The 25,171-nt window shown below is 44.8% G+C and overlaps 1 protein-coding gene across 1 annotated transcript in view; it reads left to right on the top strand.

The window, feature by feature from the left end:
- The first annotated feature begins 8,756 nt into the window (after positions 1-8,756).
- The window catches only part of FARP1 (FERM, ARH/RhoGEF and pleckstrin domain protein 1), a 276,447-nt gene continuing 260,032 nt past the window's right edge, over positions 8,757-25,171 (top strand). Inside the window, exon 1 of the mRNA XM_084880262.1 lies at positions 8,757-8,854. The gene's annotated coding sequence lies outside the window, so the exon portion shown is untranslated. The remainder of the gene's footprint in view (positions 8,855-25,171) is intronic.

Raw genomic sequence — 25,171 nt, 5'->3', positions numbered from 1 at the left:
GAAGCTCTTTAAGTAATGATATGAAATTATTTCTAAGATTTTCCCAGAAAAAAAAATAGCATGAAGTTCTACCATCGCATTTAAAAGGAAAAAAGAACATATATTTGGATTGGGTTGAATTCTCTAGAAAAAGACCTTGCTGAGCAGCCCAGATGTTTAGGGCATTGTCCTGATACCTCAAGGTTGTGGGTTCCATCCCTGGTCAGGGCACATACAGGGATCAACCAATGAATGCATAAATAAGTAGAACAACAAATCAATGTTCCTTTCTCCCCTCTCTTAAAAAAATAGAAGAAGGAAGAGGAGAAAGAAGAGGAGGAAGAAGAGGAGGAGGAGGAGAAACTATTGACAAGGGGCCTCTTTTGGGGTGGGAAATGTGAAGAGAATTGAGCAATGGGGGGACGGGAATAGGAAAGCTTTTCATGAAATACCCTTTAACATAGAGTTTGATTTAGAATCAGGTAATGCGTTCTTTTTTGAAATTTAAAAGGGGATGACGATGCCGTGCTCTGCCATGTTGTTCCCTCTCCCTGCGCACACTCACCCCTGCTGGAGGCTCTTCTATTTTGGGGGCACCATTTGAGCTAAGGTTCCGCGCTAAGCCTCGGCCTCCTCTGCGAGCTCAGAATATGGTCCTAGGACAGTGGTTCTCCACCTGGCTGCGCATGAGAATCTCCTAAGAAGCGTTAGAAATCCTGATTGCACCCCAGAGACGGTTACATCTGGCTCTCTGGGAGGGGGAGGGATGACTCAGGGGTAACTGAGATATTTAAATCCCCACACCCCTCAAGTTTCCATTATGCACTCATGTTTGAGAACCACTGGCTTACATACATAATTACGTTCACGTTTCACATGTACTCTCATTCCCTGTGTCTCTCTGTTCTTCTGGGACTTGACAGCTACCTGAGGTGACCAGCAGAAAGTGCATAGGCGCCGAAACCGGTTTGGCTCAGTGGATAGAGCATTGGCCTGCAAACTGAAAGGTCCTGGGTTCCATTCTGGTCAAGGGCATGTACCTTGGTTGCGGGCACATCCCCAGTAGGAGGTGTACAAGAGGCAGCTGATCAATCATTCTCTCTCATCGATGTTTCTAACTCTATCCCTCTCTCTCTTCCTCTCTGTAAAAAATCAATAAAATATATTAAAAAGAAAGAAAGTGCATAGGCATTTCAAACTCCATTGTCTGAGACATTTGAAACTAGGAATTGTGAAAACAAACAAAGAAAAAAACCAAACACCAAAATAAAAAAATAATATCCCCCTCCCTCAAAAAAATACCCCAAGAAAAACATCTGCTAGAATGTTAGTCTTTCAGTTAGAGTTTTAAAACCAAAGATTTAATACCAGGTTCATATGTTTTGTGAATTTAGACAGTGATTAAGAAGTTTGTATTAAAATGCACATACTACTAGAAAACATGACAAGCTGCTTTCTCTTCAGCTACACAGGGGTGTGGAACATTTAGCCTGTGGGCCCCGAATAAGGCCTGAGAAATCATTTGGTCTGGCCCTGCCACGGCATTGGGGTGAGTTAATTTAATGTTTCACCAAATATAGCAGGCTGATTTGTAAGTTGTAATTTTGTATGGCCCTCAAAGGATGTTATAAATATCATCAAATGGCCCTTGGCAGCAAAAAGGTTCCCCACCCCTGCTCTCGATGAAGAGATGTGTAGTTCACGGGGCTATCAATTGTGTGATAATAAGCTGATCCTGACCATTTTTTCCCCAGTATTTTATTTTTTTTATAACAGTTTTAGTGTTATAATTCATATCCCATACAATTCATCCCTCGTTTTAAATGTGCAATTCAATGGGTTTTGTATATTCAGTTTCACAATCCTATCTAATAAAGAGGGGATATGCAAATTGACCATCACACTGTCACGAAGATGGTGGTGCCCATAGTCAGAAGATGGTGGCGCCCAGTCCCCTCAGCCCCGCCAGAGTCCCCCAGTCCTTTCAGCAGGTGGGTAGCAGGGGCACAGTGTGGCCGGGCCTGCCCTGAGCCCCCCAGCCACCCAGGAAAGCCCAAGGCTCAGGTAGCCAGGGCAGGCCAAGACTTGCTCTGCTGGCAGTGGCAGAGGTAGAGTTGTGATGGGGGCATCATCTTCCCCCGGTTACTGGGTCACCTCCCATCTTTGAGGGCTCCTGGACTGTGAGAGGGGGCAAACTGGGCTGAGGAACACCCCCCCCCTTCCAGTGCATGAATTGTCATGCACCAGGCCTCTAGTAATCTTCATAATCAATTTTAGGATATTTTCATCACCCCAAGAAGAAACCCCCTACCCATTAATAGTTAGTCCCCATTTCCCTCGAACTCCCCCAGCCTGAGGCAACCTTTATCTACTTTCTGTCTTTTCAGATTTGCCTATTGCCTGACCTTTCATATAAATGGACTAATACTAGAGGCCTGCTGCACAACATTTGTGCACTGTGGGGTGCACCCCTCAGCCCAGCCTGCACCCTCTCATGGTCCAGAATCCCTTGGAGGACATTCCCTGAGGGTCCTTGGTGCTGCCACTGCACTTGCCAGCTATGAGCCTGGCTTCTGGCTGAGCGGTCCTTCCCCTGTGGGAGCGCACTGACCACCAGGGGCAGCTCCTGCGTTGAGCGTCATAGCGACTGGTTGTTCTGCCCTTCAGTCAGTTTGCATATTAGCCTTTCATTATATAGGATAATATTTCATTGTGCAGATATATCCCATTTGGCTTATCTATTCATCATCTGATAGACATTTCGATTTTTCTATGTTTTGTCATCATGAATAATGCTCATATGAATATTCATGTATAAGTTTTTGTGGTGACATATGTTTTCATTTCTTTTGGGCACATGCCTAGGAGTGGAATTCATCATTTTATTATAAAAAGTTCAAAATTACAACAAAATTGAAAGAATTTTATAGTGAACATGCTTCTACCCACCACTAAGATTCTATTATTAACATTTTATTCCCCTTTTTATTAAAGTTCTGTACTTGTTTCTTATCTTTTGAGGTAATGTTTAAATAGAATGAAATGCACAAATCAATTGTTTTAAAATCATTAAGTTTTAACATAGTCATCATACAACCCAAACCTCTATCACGTTAAGTACATTATAGTCACTCTAGCACCTTGTTCGGCAAACTGCAGCTCACGAGCCACATGCAGCTCTTTGACCCCTTGAGTGTGGCTCTTCTACAAAAATACGATGGCCTGGGCAAGTCTATTTTGAAGAAGTGACATTAGAAGAAGTTCAAGTTTTAAAAATTTGCCTCTCAAAAGAAATTTCAATCATTGTACTGTTGATATTTGGCTCTGTTGACTAATGAGTTTGCCGACCACTGCTCCAGAAGGTTCTCTCGTGTACCTTCCCAGCCAATCTCCATCTTCTGCTCTTAAAAGACAACCTCCATTCTGAGTTTTTCGTAAAGTATCATAAAAACAGGAAAGTACAATATGTACCTCTCGTGTGTGTGAAGATCCTTTCTCTCAACAGAATGCTCCTGAGATCCACCCATGTCGTTGCATGTGGCAATATTTCCTTTTACTGCTGAGTGGTAAGTCTGTTGTGTGTGAATAGACCCCAGCTCAGTTCTCCATCCTGTTGATGGGCATCTGGAGCTTTATTAATAGGGCTGCTACGAACGTTTTTGTACGAGTCTTTTTGTGGACATTTGTTTTTCTTTTTTTCCCCTTTTAAAAAATATTTTATTGATTTTTTACAGAGAGGAAGGGAGAGGGGTAGAGAACTAGAAACATCGATGAGAGAGAAACAATGACCAGCTGCCTCTTGCACAATCCCTACTGGGGATGTGCCTGCAACCAAGGTACATGCCCTTGACCGGAATCGAACCCGGAACCTTTCAGTGCACAGACCAACGCTCTTCCACTGAGCCAAACCGGTTTCGGCACATATGTTTTTCTTTTTCTTGGGTAAACAAACACATAGGAGTGGAATTTCATGGTCTTACTGCGAGTGTGTCTAACTTTATAAGAAACTGGCAGATTTTCCCTAACGTGGTTGTGCCATTTTGCATTTTCATTAGCGTGAGTTTCGGTTGCTCCACATCCTCATCCAACTTTGATGGTGGTGGGAATCTCTTTAATTTTAGCAATTCTAGTAGGCGTGCAGTGTGTCTCAGCATGGCTTTAATTTGTGTTTGCCAGACAGATAATAAGCTCTTTAATCACTGACTATTCACATATCTTCTTTTGTGAAGTGTCTATTCAAATCTTTTGCCCATTTAAAAAAAAAAAATTACATCTTGATGTTTAGGGCAGTCCTGAAAAACAACTGATAATATACAAATCTGCTCTATTTTTAAGCATTTCTAGGAAGGGAAATTTTTATCTTTCTTTGGTATTTCATAACTACCACTTGTAAAAAACTTAATTGACTTCAGATTACTGTCATTAAAGTCCATTTCTCTTGGTTACTCCTCAATCAGAATTGAAACAAATATTTAGAGATAATTTTAAACTACACTTATGTAGATTATATTTCAATGTATGTAGGGATTTCAGTTTGTTCAAGGATAGAAATTATTTCATGAATTATACACCTTTATTTCCTCCTTTCCACTGGTATTCTCAATTTGTAGGAAAGGGGTAAAAAGGAATAATTCAACCAAGTCCTAGTTTATTGCTGTTTGTCTACTTTCAACCCTTTTATTAATGAGCTGGACAACATTGCTCTTGTTGCTGGGAAGAGCAACGTCCCTCTGCTTAGGAAAAAAGTGTGGTTGTATTTAGGATTCACTTCTTTTCAAGGATTAAGAGCTGTAATTAAGCGGCCTTGATCCCCTGCAGGAGGATAAAAATGCTCCTAGAGCCCAGTTCATAAAAAAAAAATTAAAAAAAATTCCCCACAGACTCGGTGGGAATTGGGGGTTTTCGGAGGATTGGCTGGTTGCCCTTTGCTATGTTGAGGGAAGAGTAAGTTTGGAGTTGCAGGCATCCGTGGGGACCAGCTGTCCATCCTGTCTAGGGAGGGGCAAGTACGCAGTTGATTTCTTTACTTTATCCTTTGACAACCCTGCAACGTGCCTTAGCTTATAGATTTTCAGCAGCAATTGTTGGAGTGTGGGGCGGGAAGAACTTTTTGCCTTAAAATGTGTTTAAGTTCAATTTAAGCCGGCATGGCTCAAGTGGTTGAGTGTCGACCTATGAACCAGGAGATCACAGTTTGATTCCCTGTCAGGGCACATGCCCTGTTGCAGGTTGACCCTGCAGGAATTGGCCAAGCAATGATTCTCTTGCATCATTGATGTTTCTATCCATCTTTCCCTCTACCTTCCTCTCTGAAATCAATATATATATATATATATATATATATATATATATATATATATGTATATATATTTTTTTTTAAGGGGATAATTATGAAAAACTATGAAACTCTTATTACAGATTTCTAAGCATTAGAGTGATTTTGCATTGGCCATCATACATGAAGTCAATAACCCAAAGGGGTTTGCTGTTCTGATTTTGGAGACAGACAGACATACACACATGTAATACTGACCTCCCCCTCCCCCATTCCTATTTCAATTCTCAATACATTTTTGAACAATATAAATGCTTCAAGTGACCATCAACATGGATATACTTTCCTCTTATGTACCCTTTCAATCTCTGAGCATCGAAAGGCAAGATCACAGGCCAGATTCAAAAGGACTGCAGTCTTTGACCTTCCCCTGGTTTCCTAATAAATTTCTCCTTTTGAGGAAAAGTGAAAAAAAAAATGACCCAAAGTTCTTACTTTTATCCTATTCTATTTTCTATCCTAAAAGAAGTATATTTTTTAATACTTTTCTCCAGTTGTCCTAGATTTATGACTCTAGAGCCATAACACAGCATTGTGGCTAAGAGCATGGCCTCTGAAGCCTTACTACTTGAGTTTGAAGCCCTTTTCTACCATTACTTGCTATATAACCTTGGGTAAATTACTTAACTTCTCTGGGCCTCAGTTTCCTCATCTGTAAAATGGGGTTAAAAGATCAAGTTAGCCGAAACCGGTTTGGCTCAGTGGTAGAGCATCGGTCTGCAGACTGAAAGGTCCCAGGTTCAATTCCAGTCAAGGGCATGTACATTGGTTGCGGGCACATCCCCATTAGGGGGTGTGCAAGAAGCAGCTGGTCGATGTTTCTCTCTCATCAATGTTTCTAGCTTTCTATCTCTCTCCCTTCCTCTCTGTAAAAAATCAATAAATATATTTAAAAAAAAGATCAAGGTAATTATAAATTTTTATAGCTTGAAAGTTTGGCATAAATGACACAAAATGATGAGGGAACGCCTTAATTATTCAGGGTTTGAATGTCCAGGTTGCAGATTTTCTAGGCCAGTTACCCCTGGCTTTTCAGTTAGAAGAATTTAAAAAGCCCTTCCAATTAGTTTAAGTAAAAGCACAGAATGTTCGTGAGAACTGGAAGGAAACTGGGGTTGGGGGTACTCTAGCCTCTCTCAGCTGGAGCCCCCAAGCCTCCCCTCTTTTCTCCTACATTAACTCTTTCCCCACAGTCTCCGGCCCTCAGCCTGCAAACCCTCTGGGATCACCTCCTTTAAGTCACCTTCCCTCAGGCAGGGGTGTGTGTGGGGATGGGAAGAGAATACTGAGGTGAAGGCCTGGGACAGGGGTGGGAGGCCAGTAGATGAGGTCAATGAGGAAAAGAAGGGGACACGTGTAATACTTTCAACAATAAAAAGATTAAAAAAAAAATAAAAAACATTGAGTTTCTTTGTATTTGTTTATTTATCTATTTATTTATTTATTTATTTATAAATATATTTTTATTGATTTCAGAGAAGGAGAGGGAGAGACAGAAACATCAATGGTGATAGAGAACCATTGATTGGCTGCTTTTTGCATGTCCCACCTCAGGAATTGAGCCCGAAACCCGGGCATGTACCCGTGATTGGAATTAAACTGGGGACCCTTCAGTCATTAGGCCAATGCTCTATCCACTGAGCCAAACCAGCTAGGGCAGTAGTTGGCAAACTGCGGCTCGAGAGCCACACACAGCTCTTTGGCCCCTTGAGTGTGGCTCTTCCACAAAATACCACGTGTGGGTGCACATGTACAGTGCGATTGAAACTTCGTGGCCCATGGGCAGAAGTCGGTTTTCAGCCTGGGCGAGTCTATTTTGAAGTGGCATTAGAACACTCAAGGGGCCAAAGAGCCGAATGTGGCTCGTAAGCCGCAGTTTGCTGACCACTAAGCTAGGGCAACAATAAAGATTTAAAAATAAATAAAAACCAAACAAAAAGTCACTTTCCCTCAAAAAATACTGGTAATATGCTGAAACCGGTTTGGCTCAGTGGATAGAGCGTCGCCCTGCGGACTGAAAGATCCCAGGTTCGATTCCGGTCAAGGGCATGTACCTTGGTTGCGGGCACATACCTAGTGGGGGGTGTGCAAGAGGCAGCTGATTGATGATTCTCTCTCATCGATGTTTCTATCTCTCTATCTCTCTTCCTCTCTGTAAAAATAATCAATAAAATATATTTTAAAAAATAAAAATTTATTAAAAAAAAATAAAATAAAAAGCTCTGTCTACAACAATTGTTCTCAAAGCTGGCTGCACATTGAAATCACCCACAGAACTTTAAAAATACTGACGCTTGGATCCCAGCCCCAGAAATACTGACATGCAGGGTCTATCTCTTCCCCTGACCCCCAAGAAAAATGTATGCCCACTTTAACAGCTGATAACTCCGTTTTGAAAATGGAAATGTATTTTAATAAACACTGCCTTTATAATTATTGAAAGTGCGTGTATACATTTTTTTTTTTGGGGGGGGGATATCCTATATTTGGCTAGGGCATTCAGGTTTTTAAAAATCTTAGGTGAGCCGTAACTGGTTTGGCTCAGTGGATAGAGCATCAGCCTTGGGACTGAAAGGTCCCGGGTTCGATTCCGGTCAAGGGCATGTACCTTGGTTGCAGGCCCATCCCCAGTAAGGGGTGTGCAAGAGGCAGCTGATCGACGACTCTCTCTCATTGATGTTTCTGACTCTCTGTCCCTCTCTCTTCCTCTCTGTAAAAAAATCAATAAAATATATTTTTTTAAAAATCTTAAGTGATTCTATGAATTTAAGATACTCCGTACAGTGGTTTTCAAAGTGCAGGCCCAGCACTATCAAAGAACCTGTTAGGAGAGCAAATTCTCGGGCCCCATTTCAGATCTGACAAGATGGTTGAAATTAGCCCTCCCAGTGATTCTACTGCACACAGGTTTGGAGACTCTGAGAAGGTAGGTCTAAAGTGGGGCCCGTGCACTTCTGAATGTCCAGGTGCTGCTGCAGGTCTGAGGACCATCCTGAGGGAACCACTGGACCTAAAACCTCTGATCCACGTTAGTCTCTAGAGTCACACAACCGGTTAGATCAGCGGTCCAAGGTTGGACCGCTCTGTTTCTCTTCAACCACAACCTACCGACCTGCTGCTTCTTCCCAGGGTTGAGGCCTCTATGGCCCTCTTCACTTCCACCTTTACCAAAGACGCAGGCAGATTTTGTGTTTTGTTTTTTTTTTCAAATACAGTTCAGTACCTCATCCTCAAAATATGCCTCTGCTCCTCTCCAGAAACCACTCACACCAGCTATGTACAAACACCCCTACTTCTACCGAGCTGTTCTGTGTCAGCCACTCTTCCTCAAGGAGGCCCTGCCCTGCTCCTTGTCATCGAAGGTTCAGCTGGGACCTTGCCCATGAAATCCACCCTTCAGGCTTGAGGCCACTGAATTCCTCTACGTTGCAAAAACCCACTAGCTTGGGGATCTAGCAGAGGGTTGCTTTCCTTTCTAGCCTGCTGCCCTCAGACCTTTTCCCCTCCCCAATAGAAGATCCACAGAGACAGCAAGAGCAAGTAAGACGTGGGACGCAGGAAGGGGGGATGGTAAGGCGGCAGCTCCCAGCTGGGGTGGGGCAGTGACCTGTCCCCTTTTAGGTCGTGCCTCCTCGGTCCCGAATCTTGCTCCCTCCTTTGTCAACTTCCAGAAACCCTGAAGGCGAACCAGAATCTGCAAACCAGCTTCTAAAATATCCCACGCCTTTCCCCCAGAGGGGGCGAGTGTGTGTGTGTGTGTGTGTGTGTGTGTGTGTGTGTGTGTGTGTGTGTGTGTTTCTGGGATTCACCTGGGTGGAGGACGCTGCGCCCTCCTGGGAGGGTGAGGGGGCGATCGCAACTGCCCCTGGGTGGTTCAAGGTCCCTCGTGGGTGCCTGCAAAGCGCCGCACCCTGCGCCACATCGTCAAGTCCCAGGTGGGCACACGAGCGGTGCCACCGCCCTCTTGCAGGTCCTCAACAAGTGCCCTGCAGAGCCCGCGCTGCTGCTCGCCCTCCAGCTGCTCCTGGTTTTGTCCCCGCGCGTTTCTCTCTCCCTCTCCTTCTATCATCCTCAGCCATAGCAGCCGGACCGGCGTGTCCCTGGTGGAGACACGGGCTCTCCGGCCACGGGACCCAGTAAGGCAGGGATCGGAGGTGTGCGCGTCCGGGTCAGGGAGGGCGTTCCCGGCCGCGGGCGCACCTGCCCCCGGGCCGAGCGGGGCGGGGCGTGCGGGGCGCAGGGCGCCGGCTGAACGCTGGAGGGGGCTGTGGCTCTCCCTCCCGGTCCCCGCGGCTCGGCTCGGGCTGCACGGCTTCCCCCGCTTCCCGAGGGGCCGGCCCAGGTCCGGGGAGGGGCGCGACCGCCTTCACTTCCCGCTCGCCGGCCTCGGAGGCGGCGGGACCCGCGCGGGCGCTGGGCGCAGGGCTGCGGGCGCTCGGCTGGGGCGCGGGGCGGGGACGCGGCCGCCGCCCGCTTGGGAACCGTTCTTCCTTAGCCCGAGCGGCGTTCGGCCCGGCGTCCAGGAGGCCATGGCGACCCTGAGCACGCTCCCCACCCACCCTGCCTGCTCCGCCCTCCCCTCCGCCCCGCGCCGCCTTTGATGGCTCGGACCTCGGCCGGCCGCCGCCAGCCCTGAGCGCGCGCTCCCGCCGCCGCCGCCGCCCGCGGGGATTCACAGCCGAGCGCCCGCCGCCCGCACAGCCCGGAGCCGCCGCGCCCTCTGCACCGCGGGCCCGGAGCCCGGAGCCCGGAGGAGCGGGAGCCAGAGCCGCCGCGCCGGGAGGTAGGAGGCGCGCGGCGAACAATGACCGCAGAGGGGCGGGCGGGCGGGCGGCAACTTGTGCGAGTCCGGGCGCCTGGACCCCGACCCCCGGGGGGCGCGGGCGGAGGTGGGAGCGTGGCCCGCGGGGTCCTTCGCCGGGAGGCGGGCGGAGCGTGGGACCAAGGCTTCCCCAGGCGGGGGAGAGGCGCCCGCGGGCCCAGCGCAGTCCCCCCGCAACAATAGCGGAGCCCGGGCCTCCGGGCGCCGCGCTGCCCTTTGCACCGTGATCACCTCCGCGCGCTCAGCCCGCCGGGTCCGCGCGCGTCCCCTCCCGCCGCCTCCACCCGGCGGCGCCCTTCTCCCCCTTCCCCACCCCCTACCCTCTGCGTCCCATCCCACCGGCGCCCTGACAGCGCCGGCCGCCGCCGCCTCCGGACCTCCGGCCGCAATCTCGGCCCCGGAGCCGATCGCGGGGCCGGGGAGGTGGCCGCCGCCGCCGGGGCCACCGCGCCGCCCGGTGCCCGCAGCCCACAGCTCCCCCACGCGCGGCGCGAGCACCTCGGTGGGTGACAAAGAGGAACACACCCACCGCCTAAGTTAGAGGTTGTCTCTCTACCTCCTGCCTTTATGGAGAACAGGATGCTTTTTCTTTTTCTTTTCTTTTCTTTTCTTTTCTTTTCTTTTCTTTTCTTTTCTTTTCTTTTCTTTTCTTTTTTTTTTTTAAGCCAAGGACACAGATTTTTGTGGTGAGCATTTCAAAACGACTTCTGATTGTGGTTTTTTTAAGATTTAAGTTCCGGAAACTTTAGCTGTAGGATCTGGCCAGACCCTTCAGTGTGTGTGTGTGTGTGTGTGTGTGTGTGTGTGTGTGTGTCTGTTTTATGTGAGGAGGGGGAAAAATGAGTTCACCGTAATGAGTCTGGGTTTTGTTGGAGTCCAGCGGCTGTTGGGGGGGGGGTCTGTGCAGGCCCCCCCCCCCCAAAAAAAAAAAAGAAAGAAAGAAGAGAGGTGGGCCTCACAAAGAACTGAGGACCCTGGTATCAGATCAGCCCCTTGAGATGTGGAGCCATTGAGTCTCATCTGGAACAGTTTAGCGGTCTCGGTGCCTGCTGGGGAGCCGCGGTGGCCTCTGGCTGTTTCATTTTATGATTGCTGTTAATGTCTGTCTTGTTAGTTTCCCAGGTTTGGCTAGTTCAGCCTGTCCCTGCCTGTTTCCTCGTTCCCTCAGAGCCATGGCTTTTGGGGACCCCCACCTCCTCCACGCAGGCTGTGCCTTCCTCCGGGCCCAGCTTTGGGTTATGCTCAATGTGCTTTGCACGTGGTGGCTTGCCAAGCCCACTTCAGAACCCTCCAGCATTGTCTTTGCTTTCCTTGTTCAGCCTCTACAGGAGAGGAGGTAGAAAAAGGCCTTTTTAGCCCTGAGAGCTCTTAAAATGTGCCCTCCTTGTTTGGATCTGGTGGGACCTCCTGAAGTCTTCTGTCTTTGGCTTCCTCCCCTCACCCCACAGTCCTCCCCCCTCCCCCCCCACTCCCCCTGGGGGTGTACCCTCCTTTCCAAAGGGTTCTTCTGGGGATGACAGTGTGTGACCATGCACGTGGCTCACTTTATATTCCTGCAGCATCGTTCTGCAGCAAGGCACCGATATTGGAGTTACTCCAAGCACAACGAAATGTTTGTGTTTTTAGAATGTCTGGCTAATAGATCTGCTCCTGGGAAAAATAAATAGACACGTTATTGGCCAGTGGCAGGCTGGTGAGTGAAATGTTGGGGGAGGGGGTGATGCCTTTCCAGCCCAGTTCTTCCAAGACTCTCTTGTTTTCTTTCTTTTTTTACTATCCCAATTTTTATTGAGTTCCGAGAGGAAGGGAGAGGGAGAGAGAGAGGAACATCAATGATGAGAGAGAACCATTACTGCCAAACATCAACGATGAGAGAGAATCATCACCCCCTCCTGGGGATTGAGCCCACATTCCAGGCATGTGCCCTGACCTGGAATCGAACCAGTGATCTGGATCTGGTTCATGGGCTGATGCTCAACCATTGAGCCACACCACCTTTCTCTTGTTTCTTTTATGAGGATGGGAAACTTGAAATACTTGGTGATGGTGTAGCTGTGCCCCCTAGGGTCACAGTTTCTATAGCAAGCCCCCCTGTGAGCGGGGTGTGGTTTTTCATTTAGGAGTTCTGTCTCTGCAGGAATTCTGGCGTTAGGTTTATAATGCCCTTTTCCCAGTGAGAGTGTCTCTTCCTGAAATGTATACATGGATTTAATTCCTCTGTGGATAAGATATTAACGCTGCTCTGTTGTCAAATTTACCAAAAGGAGATTGAAAAACCTATCCTAGACATTTTTCTTCTGGTTTATGGCAGTGATTTTATAAGTGTTTTTGTTTTTCATGAAAGAAACTGTCCAAGGAAATGTCTTTTTTAAAAAAATGTAAGAATTAAATAGAATATTGAAATGTGTATTTCCCCCCCTACCCCCCCAAAAAAGTGGAATTTATCCTCTAACATTCATTGAACATAAGAGTTTAATTCATCTGGAAAAGGATACGTATTTATGAGGAGGGTAAAATCAAAAGCGAAAACCTTTTTCCATTCTAGAGGAGTAGAGAACACTGGGGACCAGACAAGAGCCTGTGTCTGCCCACTGAGCTCTCTTCAGGAAAGGTGGCATAGTGACTTTTCCAGGGGATGAGGGACGTTTTATGGATTCATGGGTACCTGGTGAAGTGCTTTGACAGCATTCAGAACACACCTGTTGTAACCGGCCTTGCTCATTGCTGAGAACTGCCTGGTATTCCGAGGAAAGCACTTTCCCCTCTGAGGGAAGATGCTACAGATTAGAGAGGGGCCCATAGAAACCCAAACACATCGCTCGGTGCTTTCTACTGTAGGTGCACAGGTAGCCCAGGTGTTGGTGACCTCAGCCTGGGAGGTGTGGTGGTGGGCTTGCAGATTCCTGTGCTGTCTGTATCTCCTCCTCCTCCTCCTCTTCCTCCTCCTCCTCTTCCTCCTCCTGCTCCTCCTCCTCCTCCTCCTCCTCCTCCTCCTCCTCCTCCTCCCTCCTCCTCCTCCTCTTCTTCTTCCTCTCCCTTCTCCCTTCTCCCTTCTTCCTTTTTCCTTCTTCCTTCTTCTTCCTTCTTCTTCTTTCTTCTTCCTTCTTCCTCCTCCTCCTCCTCTTCCTCCTCCTCCTTCTTCTTCCTTCTTCTTCTTCCTTCTTCTTCCTTCTTCCCCCCCCTCCTCCTCCTCCTCCCCCTCCTTTCCCCTTCCCCCCTCCTCCTACCCCTCCTCCCCCGCCTCCTTCTCCCCCTTCTCCTCCCCCTCCTCTTCCTACTCCTCTTCCCCTTCCTCCTCCTTCTCCTCCTCCTTCTCCTCCTCCTTTTTTTTTTTTTTTAAATATTTTTATTTCAGAGAGGAAGGGATAGGGAGAGAGAGATAGAAACATCAATGATGAGAGAGAATCATTTATTGGCTGCCTCCTGCAGGCCCTACACTGGGGATCGAGCCCGCACCCCGGGCATGTGCCCTTGACCGGAATCGAACCTGGAACCCTTCAGTCCACAGGCCGATGCTCCATCCAAAGAGCCAAACCAGCTCTTCTTTTGTTTGGTGCTCTCCCTGGAAAGGAGGGCTAGCCAAGCCTGGGAAGTGGGGGATCAATTTCTTTTCTTGCCCTTGAGTGGCTAGAGTTTCTACTGTGGCTTCTCTTCATCACACAGAGTGCCTGAGCCCCCCGCTCCTGCCCGGTTACTGTGTTAACCACTTCCACGTGTCCAGGAAGGCCAGCGCCCAATGGTTCCTATTGCATTGCTTGAGATACTGATTTCGCCAGGCCTTTTGTGCCAAATACAAGCTTTGTTTTTAATCAAGAGGCCCCTATGGGGAGGGAGGGCAGTATGGGAGTGGGGGGAGGGGGGTGGCATTGGTAAGATATGTACACATATAATAACCTTAATAAAAAAATGAGAAAAAAAAGACGTCCCCTAGAAATGTTTAGTACAAAATGGGGGAACTGGCCTTTTATAGGCTGCCCTTATCCTGTTTTAAGTCAGATCACAATGTTTGGCCAAGTAGATACTTTGCACAGAAGTGAGCCATTGATATATAGTAAATAAGGGGCTCTGAGTTTTTGAAACTTGTGAAATAAGCTAGGGGATCATCCAATACAATGTGACTTAAAACTGTGCTGCCTAGGAACTCAATTCAGAACCGCAGCTTTCTTATTTTAACGTGGGATGGAAATCATAGATAGACTGCAAGGTTGGCAATTAAATTAATGTGAGGATATATCATTGAAAATGAATTAATTTCATGTGTAAAATTGGGCATATTTATGCATACATTTTCAAACAAAAGAACCCTAGGCCAAACTAGATTGCCGTAACTATTGCCTTTTTGTCTTTTACAGTAATGTTCCTTACCAGAAGAGTAACTTCACTTTACACGTGGACTTGTGGCTTTCCACAAAGGGTATTTTGTAAGAGAAGCCATAAATCCATGATGACTTCCATTATTTTGTTCTCATCCTATTAATGCAGGATGTAGTGTAGTGCCTAGCACATAGCAAAGCTTTAGTGAATCCTTGTGGAGTGAATAAGTAAACCTAGTTTTTGATGTCCTTTCAAATTAATCTTTAAGGTTTTTAAGGGAAATGTAACATTAGCACTGGTAGGTTGCTGCTGTGGGAATTTGAAAATTTGATATTTGATTTTGTTTCTGTTTCATTCTAATTAAAAATTTAAAGCTTGGTAAAAAAAAAATAATAGGTTTATTTTTATTTTTTTAAATCAGACAATAAAAGCGTGAAGAAGAAAGTAATACCTGAAATCCTGCACCTACTACTCAGGCCTACCATTAACCTTTTAGTGCCTGTTCTTGTATATGTTGTTCTCATTTCTTAGCCTCCTTCAAATTGTTATTATTGTGTATGCGTCGTTCTTATCTGTATAGATTGAATGTGCTCACCATGCCTTCTTATACATCAAAACTTGATTCTCTGATGATATTCCTACTTCCTGAGAGGAATTTTTTTAGATGTTCCGTTAGTGAGCATGTCTTGGTGGTAATCTTTTTGTGTGCCTTTCAGTATCTGTGTTCTGGAGTGATCGATTACCTGAGTGTGCAATTCTGGATTGTTTTTCCTGGGTCAGTCAGCTGTCTTTTGGTTCCATTGTTGTTGCTGCCATGGCTGTCAGGCTAATTGTTTTTTGTAAACAGCCTGTGTTTTTCCCCCCTCTCCAGCTCCTTTTAGAATTCTTTGATATTCTGCACTTTCACTATGTCTAGGTATAATTTCTTTTTCCTCCTTTTATTCCTTTCTCCTTAATTTCTTTTTTAAAAAAATATATATTTTATTGATTTTTTACAGAGAGGAAGAGAGAGGGATAGAAAGCTAGAAACATAGATGAGAGAGAATCATCGATCAGCTGCCTCTTGCACACCCACTACTGGGGATGTGCCCGCAACCAAGGTACATGCCCTTGACCGGAATCGAACCTGGAACCCTTCAGTCCGCTGGGCGACGCTCTATCCACTGAGCCAAACCCGTCTCAGCTCTCCTTAATTTCTACTCCGTCTCCCTCTTTCCTCTCACCCTCTTATCAGTTTATTACTTTCTCTTGCTCAGTAGTATTTCAGTGTCTGGATATGCTACGATTTGATTATCTGGTCACCTTTGGCCATTCTGGTTGTTTCCAGTCTGGGCTATCATGAACACAGCTGCTATGAACATTTGTTAACAGTCTTTGTGTTATCTGTTTTCATTTTTATTGATGGGTCTTATAATGGTGTATACTTAACTTTAAATAAACTGCTATCATTTTCTCCCAGAGTGTTTGTGCCATTTTTATATTCCCACCAGCAATGTGTGAGCGGTCCAGTTACTGTAATCCTCACTAACACTTGAAATTGTCAGTGTTTTTCATTTTAGCCATTCTTTTTTTTCTTCATTTTGCTGGGTGTGTAGTGGAATCTCATTGTTTAATTTTATATTTCCCTGATGACTCATGATGGCTTTTCACGTGCTTATTAACCATTTACATATCTGTTGTTAAGTGTCTATTGTATTGTCTTTTTAACCTTTTTGTCTGACTGCTTTATATAGCTTTTGAGTGGTAATTGACATACAATAAGCTGTACATGATGTCTTCTTATTTTTTTAACTTTTTCATTTTTTAATGGTATCTTTTGCAGAGCAAAATTAGTAGGAAAATGTTGTACATGGCATAATTATTGAAGTTAGTGAAGGTTAGGGCATTATTCAGCTTTGAGAAAGAAAACATTAAAAAAAAGATTTTTATTGATTTCAGGGAGGAAGGAAGAGGGAGAGAGATAGGAACATCAATGATGAGAGAGAATCATTGATCGGTTGCCTCCTACTCACCTGCTACTGGGGATTGAGCCGGAAACCTGGGCACATGCCCTTGACTGAAATCAAACCCAGGACCCTTTAGTATGCAGGCCGATGCTCTATCCATTGAGCTAAACCAGCTAGGGGTGAAAAATAACACATTTTTGCATAGACTAGTATTGGTCTGTTCAAGCAATCAGGCTATTTACTGTACTTGAAGGTGATGGAGCAGTTTGTTCTTTTGTAACTTCAAATGAGTTGAAAAGATGTAAAAATGAAAAAACAGCTTGCTATTTTGAAAGTTTGGGGAAATAGGTGTTTAAAATTCTGATCAAATAGATTTCTAAAATTTTAAATTGAGTTGTTTTTGTTTTTTAGCACACAGAAGGACTATGGGAAAGAAATATTTTTGAAATCAATAAAAAAAATGAGGTGCTGGGTAAAAACAAAACTTTACATCCTAAAAAGAGGTCAGTGTGACCCATGTAGGTGGTTGTAAAAGGCTTTGTATTTTGTAGCTCCTCTATTTTGGCAGTAGTGATATCTTATTATCTGTGTACTCTCGTTTCTGAATCAAATAACAAGCATTGTCAGGGCAGAAAGTATGTTTTCCTGATTTTAGTTTCTTTTACCTGTAGAAGGTAAATAAAGATTGGTTGGTTTGAATTAAAATTTTGCAATGAAAACCCTATGCTATTTTACAATATGGGAGTTAGAGGAAGGTATCGAAGGGAACGAGGATTTGACATGTAGCCATTGAAACCAGTCATCTGCCCTTCTGCATCTTCGGGATGTTTGGGCAAGCTATCCGTGCTCTTTCCCTAAGACTTCAAAAGGACCGTTCAGAGTACGTATATCTTCAAGTGCTATTAGAATGTCTGATAGCGGTGTAAGCCGGCAGGCATTTGGTGGCCTCAAGTAATAATAAGAAGGGGGTTTCAGTTGGATGTCGTAGCTTACAGCATCATCAGGGACCCAGGTTCTTTCTGTGTTTTCACAGTGTCATTCCCAGCATATTGCTTTTTGTGTCTGGGCTTGTTGCCTGGTCGTTAATAAGACTGTCACAGCCTAATAAGCTATTATGGGTAACTAGAAGCCTGGTGCACAAAATTCCTGCATGGGTAGGGTCCCTAGGCCTGGCTGGTGATCAGGACCGATCTGTGGGGCAACCAGCAGGGTGATCGGTAGGTGGGGAGGCCCACTGGCACCTGCCTTGGCCATCCAGATGTGCCCACTCACCAGTCCTGCCCCCTCTTGCCGCCCCGGTCACCTCCCTCTGTGGGGCAACCGGCAGGGCAATCGGGGGGGGGGGGGGTTTCCCCTGCTGGCACCCACCTTGGCTGGCCTGAAGCCTGCTGGCTGGGGGCAGCTCCTGCATGGAGCACCTGCCCCCTGGTGGTCAGTGTACATCATAGCGGCTGGTTGTTCCACTGTTTGGTCAATTTGCATGTTAAGTTTTTATTATATAGGATAGTTACTGCAGCTCCAAGCTTCATGCTAGCACTCATGTGGTGTTGTCAGGTTAATCACTGCACAGGCTTCTTCAAGTGCCTTTTGTCCTGAAGGAAGATTCTTCCCAGGAGCCTCCAGCACTGGGAGGTTTTGGAAGGGGATTCTGGGGAATGTTTCTTTGCTCTTAAAAGAGACCCAAAGACTAGACTGGCTATGGCACCTGGTACCATAGTAGCCATGCTGTGACTAGCCTTCAGGTGAAGATGAGGATGAGGCTCAATAGGCATCATTGAGTCTAATCTTCCTGAACCGGAGCTTATATAATAAATAATAGAAAATGTAGTATACTGAGTAATACAACTCTTCACTTAGTGCACTGGATAATAAATTTACTTACTTTCTAATTCTGTCATTGCCATCCAAAGCATCTAAACCGATACGTTTATTGGAAGACTTTATTTTCATCTGCCATTTAAACATTATCTATGAGCAAAGGGGTTTCTTCCTGTTAATTACGTGGAAAGTGACTTAATGTTCCTATCAAATCACTATGAGAGATTAACTGTCTGAAGGCCTTTAGATAGTTGATGATGGATGTCGATCCTGCAGCTAAATTGACGTGAATTTTACCTCCTTCTGAGGTAACTATGCAGCACATCTGCTTGGAATTGGCCATTTGGTGGTTTGGATTACACAACACACTTGAAAGTAGTGTTTTATGTCTTTTAAGGAAAAATGATGGCTGTTCTTGCCATCCCATCAACCTAGAATGGCATCTATCTGCACATTGAATATTGTGTGGGAGATTTGTGAGACATTATTATTTTTTTAGTTTTATATTTTATTTCTATTCTCCCCTCTCCCCCCCACTCATGCCTTCAACCCCATTGCTTGTGTTCATTGGTTAGGCCTATATGCATGCGTACAAGTCCTTTGGTTGTGAGACATTATTAATCAAAGATTAATAGCCTCTTTCACAATCTGGATTTTTCCAATTTGTAATACTTTGTACTTATGTTTCATGCATTTCCTTCTCCTTTATGTTGCTTGGCTATCCTTGTATTAATGCTCTTAAGGGTGAAGGCCTTGTGAGGTCATTTCCTGTTGACCTTTCTCAGAGGAATGCCGCTGAGCCGGCTTTGGGGAGGGGTGGTCCCCAGATGACTTGCTTTCTGAATATTTATCATGTGGAGCGTTCCCAGAATGTGCTTAGAGGGATTTAGGGGACTATCATAGCTCTATCTTCCTGTCTTTTTTTTTTTTTAAATCACTGGCTATTTATTCCTCAGTGGGCTTTGGGGGTGGGTGTGGGAGCCATTTATGAGAATTGTTAGCTTTCCTCGGGAGTTAGAAAATAGAACTGTAGCAGGAGTGTTTCCAGAAGAGTCTGGAATGTTCAAGGAAACACCCAATTCTGATGGATGCTCTGGCAGTTAGAGCTCCTGGGGGCACAGCCGGCGTGGCGGCTGCGGAGTGGTGCAGGGTTTCCCTGAGAGGTCGCAGGAGGATCGGTGACTCACCTGCCTTCTCTGTGTGTGTTCTGGCAGAAGCGCCTCTGCCCTGCGGACCTGTGGACGCTGGCTCCTCTACTGCCTAGCATGGCCATGGCCCATTGTCCGTGGTCACTAAGTCTTAGTTGAGTGAAGGAAAGTAAGACCCCCTTTTGGGGCTTCTTGGTAAAATTACCTTGGACTTCTCAAACCTCAGCTGACGTCACCAGCTGTTTGTACGAGCTCTGAATTTGTAGTCACAAGCTGATCCAAATCTAAATGTATACATCACTCTGCCTCTTAGACACGGTTGGTCCTTTAGCCTCTGGATTTCATTTGAACCTCTCGGGTACACCCTGCTTAGCAGCTGTAACATTAGAGATTCTTTAACCGTGTTCCCGGAATGGCGGAGGTACCATGCAAATGAGGTGTTTCCAGATCTTAAAAACAAATACTCATTTTGAGGCAAAAAGTTACTTTCTGAAGACTACGATATCCTGCATTCCTACCTATGAATTCAACCTCACATGGCCTTTTTCAGTACCTCCCATTGCCTCTCTTTACTTGAACTCTGAGTAAATCACCATTTTGCTTGATTCTATCAGTAATGCTGTTGGCAACTACTCTAGTAAATTGTCTTCCTTTCAGTGGACAGCACACCTAATAGCACTTAAGATTGTGGGGAGAGGAGGGAAAGAAAGGGCCAGGAAATTGGCAGGTGGGTATTTGCCACCATGAATGTTGATTTTCTGGCCACCTTGGTCACTCGCGGGGGAATGCCGTTTGTTAAACCTTAAGGAGGCTGGGTGAACATCTGGGCTCTGACACCCCCGGGCAGCATTTCGGGGACGTTTGTTTTGAGAATGGGTGAGAGTATTTCAGTTTGAGACCAAAAGAGCCAGAAAGTCTTGCTCTTGGTGGTTTTATGCTGAAATCAAAGTCCCTTGATTTTTCCTAATTGGATCTCTGTACTCTTTCTTTTTTTTAAAAATTATTTTTAATTTTTTTTATTGATTTCAGAGAGGAAGGGAGAGGGAGAGAGAGAGAAACATCAATGATGAGAGAGAATCATTGATCGGCTGCCTCCTGCACGCCCCACACTGGGGACTGTGTTGCAACCTTGGCACTTGCCCTTCACGGGAATCGAACCTGGGACTCTTCAGTCTGCAGGCTGATACTCTATCCACTGAGCCAAACCAGCCAGGGCTCTGGATCTCTGTACTCTTTTGATCTGTATTTGATTATCAAACCGAGTGACACATCTGTGGCCTTCACTATCTATGCCTGTCTGCCTACTGCCGGGAATCCAGTGGAGGCATTATTAACCTGTTATAGCGCTGAGGTTTTTGTTTAATAGGAAACAAGCTCACATGATTAATTGTTTTGAGAATTATATAGCATTCTTTATTACTATGGTGGTGTCCTCCTCAGTCATCTAATGTGTATTTCTGTGTGAGGGGGAAGGCTCCATCTCTCCGAAATAGAGCCAGTCGGCTCGAACAGGTGTTCAGCAGTTAGGTTTGTCCAACGTGAGTGATGTTCCTTTAATCTTATCATTCATCTCCAGAATTCTGTGATGGCTAATGTGGTTTAAAACTCTTGAGACTATTTTTGAGTTATTTTTAATCATCTTAACAGTTGTACTGTAATTTGGCACGTTGTGCTGATACTAAAGAAAAGGAAACATTTATTTGAAAGAAACAGTGCTTTAGGAGGACTTGTAGCCATGGAAATATTAATAGATATTCCGAGCACAGCACTGCACATGTGCACCGACATGTTTGGTTTTAAACCTCACTGATTCAGAGTTCAAGGCCATTTGGACTTTGTCAGGCTGAAGTTTTTAAACCCTCACCCGAGGATATGTGTTTATTGATTTTAGAGAGAGGAGGGTGGGAGGGAGAGAGAGCGGAGAGATAAACACTGACCTGAGGGAGAAACATGGATCGGTTGCCTCCCATAGACACCTAGGTATGTGCCCTGGCCCGGAATCAAACCCTTGACCTTTTTGGTGTGTAGGATGATGCTCCAACTCACGGAGCCACCTGGCCAGGGCTGACGTTTGTTGTAATACAATGCTGTGGGAACAAGGTTTGCTAAGTAAATAGTGAAAGTAAAGTTACATAGAAAGTTTTCTCTTTAAGGGAAAAGCCTTTTCTGCCACTTTGGAAAGAATCTTTCATGATTCTTGCCCATTGAAACACACCTGGTAGGCACATTGTATGATAATCTTCACCATAAAAAAAAAATTATCCCAGTTTATGCATAGACAACACAATGGTAGCATACACTGGGTCATGTTGTATTTTGTTCTCTTCACTTAACACACCCTGCCAGCTGTTCTGTTGGTATATACACATCTGCCTCATTCTTTTTAGTGGCACATAACGTTCCATTCTATAGGAGTGCCTTTAGTTATCTGTAAAGTTGCCCTATTGATAGACACTTAGGTTGTTTAGGATATTTTGCTGTTACAAACAATGCTACAGGGAAGGTCCTTGATGTCTTTTTGTGAGTCTATTTGAAATATAAATTTAAAAAGTGGGATCAATGGCCCTGACTGGTTTGGCTCAGCGGATAGAGCGTCAATCTGCAGATTGAAGGGTCCCAGGTTCGATTCCAGTTAAGGGCATGTATCCTGGTTGTGGGCACATCCCCAATGGGAGGTGTGCAAGAGGCAGCTGATCCAAGTTTCTCTTATCGATGTTTCTAGCTCTCTCTCCCTCTCCCTTCCTCTTTGTCAAAAGTCAATAATATATATATTTTTTTAAAAAAGTGGGATCTGTGGTCAAAGGGTATATTTGTTTTTAATATAGATAGAGATTGCCATGTTGTCTCCCAAGAGTTTGTACTTGTTTGTTTTAGGAACTCTTATGTAGTGCTTACTTTGTGCTAAGGAACTGTTTTAGGTGCTTTACGAGTATTGTTAAACCTTCAGAGCAGCACTTAGCGGTACTGTCATTATCGCAGTTTTCCAGATGCGGAAACCGAGGCCACAGACAGGCCGCAACCTGCCCCGGGGCCACCCTCAGTAAGTGGCTGTGTGAACTAGACAGTCTGGATCCAGAGTCCCTTCATCATGGTGATTAACTGCCTGCTAAATTTTCTCCTTTCCTAATCTCATCAGTCAGAGGCCAGTTTTTTTTTTTTTTTTTTTTTTTTTTTTTTTTTTTTTTGTCATTTTGCATTTTTTTTAAGTATATATTTTTATTGATTTTTTTTTTTTTTACAGAGAGGAAGGGAGAGGGATAGAGAGTTAGAAACATCGATGAGAAACATTGATCAGCTGCCTCCTGCACACCTCCTACTGGGGATGTGCCTGCAACAAAGGTACATGCCCTTGACCAGAATCGAACCTGGGATCCTTCAGTCTGCAGGCCGACGCTTTATCCACTGAACCAAACAGGTTAGGGCATCATTTTGCATTTTTCTTATTACGAGTTGGGATTGTACACCATTTCATTGTTGGCAAACCATGTGGATTTTCTTCGCTGTCTATCTGCTACCTGTCTTTTGCTCATTTTTCTGTTAGGTTGTACGTATTTTTCTTACTGATTTGTATGAGTTCCTTTGCACATGGAGAAGATTAGCTCTTCATCAGATGTATTTCAAAAGCTCTGTCCTACTTGGTACTTTGCAGTTTTATCAGTCTTTTCCTTTACTGGGATGGCAGCTGAATCTAGATCATGTTTACAGAGAGATCTTCCCTGGTCTAAGAGCATTTAAAAAAAAAAAAATCTCATATTTTCTTAGAACTTTAATGCTTAGTTTTTTAAATTTCTGTTGCTTCAAAGAGTAATATGGGCTCTAACTTTATATTTTTTCTAATCATAGTAGGTAACGATGTGCAGCTATACAAGAATAAAAGACACACTTCCCAGTAGCTCCAGACTTGCTGTCATGCTATTGCAATGCTCTGCTTTGACTATTGACGGCGGAGCCATGCAGTGAGTCATGTGGCTTGTGTTCATACCATGGCTGCTTTTCATTTTTGCTCAATTTTTGCTTTCTTTGGAGTTAATAATCACCTAACTTTTCCTTTGCTTCATTTTCCGTATACTTACCTAATTCATTCCAAGGCTGCTCTCACTTCATGCCTAGATCCCTTTCCGTATATTCCCGTTCATCAGTTGCTCGGAGATGCTGTGTTTTATCTGGGAGAAGATTTAGTCTGAAGTCTTCTGAGCTGCTGCAGTCTGGGTTGGGTTTCTCTCTGACCTCATCAGCACCAGAGATCTCTCTGCGTTACCCTGGGAATCCCCTTGCTTCTCTTTATGAAATCTGCTTCCTACAGCCTATGTCATTTTCTTTTCGCATTTTTCTCTCTCATTTTGGTGGAGCCCTTCCCTCAGGGTGTAGGGAAACCTTCTATCGGGCCTAGTAATAATTAATGTCGTTTTTAAACATTCGGTTAAAATCTTGCTTGGCGTTGACTTGTATTGACATAACCTTCAAACACGTGGTATCTACAGAACATGTGAAGTGCAATTAACAAGTTTTGCTTGAAAAAGTTTGTGTTTGGTTTGGTTTTTGTTGCAGAACTAGGGCTAAGAAGATGGCGGATGAAGAGCATATTCGGCACTGCATGCTTTACGAGTTCCAATTAGGAAGAAAAGCAAGTGAGGCTGCAAAAAACATCTGTAGTGCTCTTGGTCAAGATGCAGTTAGCGCCAGAAAATGCCAGCGTTGGTTTGAGAAATTTCGCGAGGGAAATTTTTCGTTAGATGACAAGAGTGGTCGAGGCCGTGTGTCCAATTTTGATCAAGAAGCTCTTCACGCTCTTTTGGTGCAAAATCCACAAATTACCCAACAAGAGCTTGCGACAACTTTAAATTGTTCACAAAAAACAATTTCCAATCAATTGCGTGCACTTGGCAAAGTCCAAAAGTTTGGAAAATGGGTTCCTCATGAGTTGACCGACAACAACCATAATCAAAGAGTCACAATTTGCAGTTCGCTCCTCTCTCGTCAAAACCGTTTGCTGTTTTTAGAGCAAATTGTTACCGGAGATGAAGAATGGGTGCTGTATGTTAATTTGAAAAGGCGGCCTCAATGGTTGGACAAAAATGAGGCTCCGCAGCCCACGCCAAATCCTGACTTGCATGCGAAAAAAGTGATGTTGTGTGTTTGGTGGAATTTTAAAGGAATTCTTCATTATGAACTTTTACCATCTACCCAAACCATTGCAAGTGCAGTGTATAGTGCCCAATTGGAAAGGTTAGCCCAAGCTTTAAGAGAAAAAGAACCCGCGCTGATTAATCGGAAGGGCATAATTCTTCACCACGATAACGCACGACCGCATACTGCAAGAATCACTGCTGAAAAACTGCGCCAGTTGGAATGGGAAGTTCTCCCTCAACCTGCATATTCTCCTGATATTGCCCCTTCTGATTACCATTTGTTTCGTTCTTTGCAAAACTTTCTTCTTGGAAAAAAATTTAATAATGAAGAATGCCTCAAAAATGCATTGACCTAATTTTTTGCATCAAAATCACAAGAATTTTACAACAGAGGGATTAAAATGCTTCCTGAGCGTTGGGCACAAGTAGTAGAAAACAACGGCAACTATATTGTTGATTAAATTTTGTTGTATTGTTTAAATAAATTCGATTTAAAAAAGTATTAGAAAACGACATTAATTATTACTAGACCTAATAGCTTTGGTGGAAGATAGGAACACAGGATGATGAGTCGAAAGGCTGTCTTAAGTGGTTAAAACTTCCAGGTCCCTGGTAACTCCTGCTGTAGACAGTGACAGCTGTCTGAACCCTTATCTCTTGCTCTCCCCCTCCATGTAGTT

The sequence above is a fragment of the Pipistrellus hanaki genome, assembly GCF_964339955.1.
Source record: "Pipistrellus hanaki genome assembly, chromosome: 3".
Classification (NCBI taxonomy): Eukaryota; Metazoa; Chordata; class Mammalia; order Chiroptera; family Vespertilionidae; genus Pipistrellus; species Pipistrellus hanaki.
This window is presented reverse-complemented; position numbering and strand designations above follow the sequence as displayed.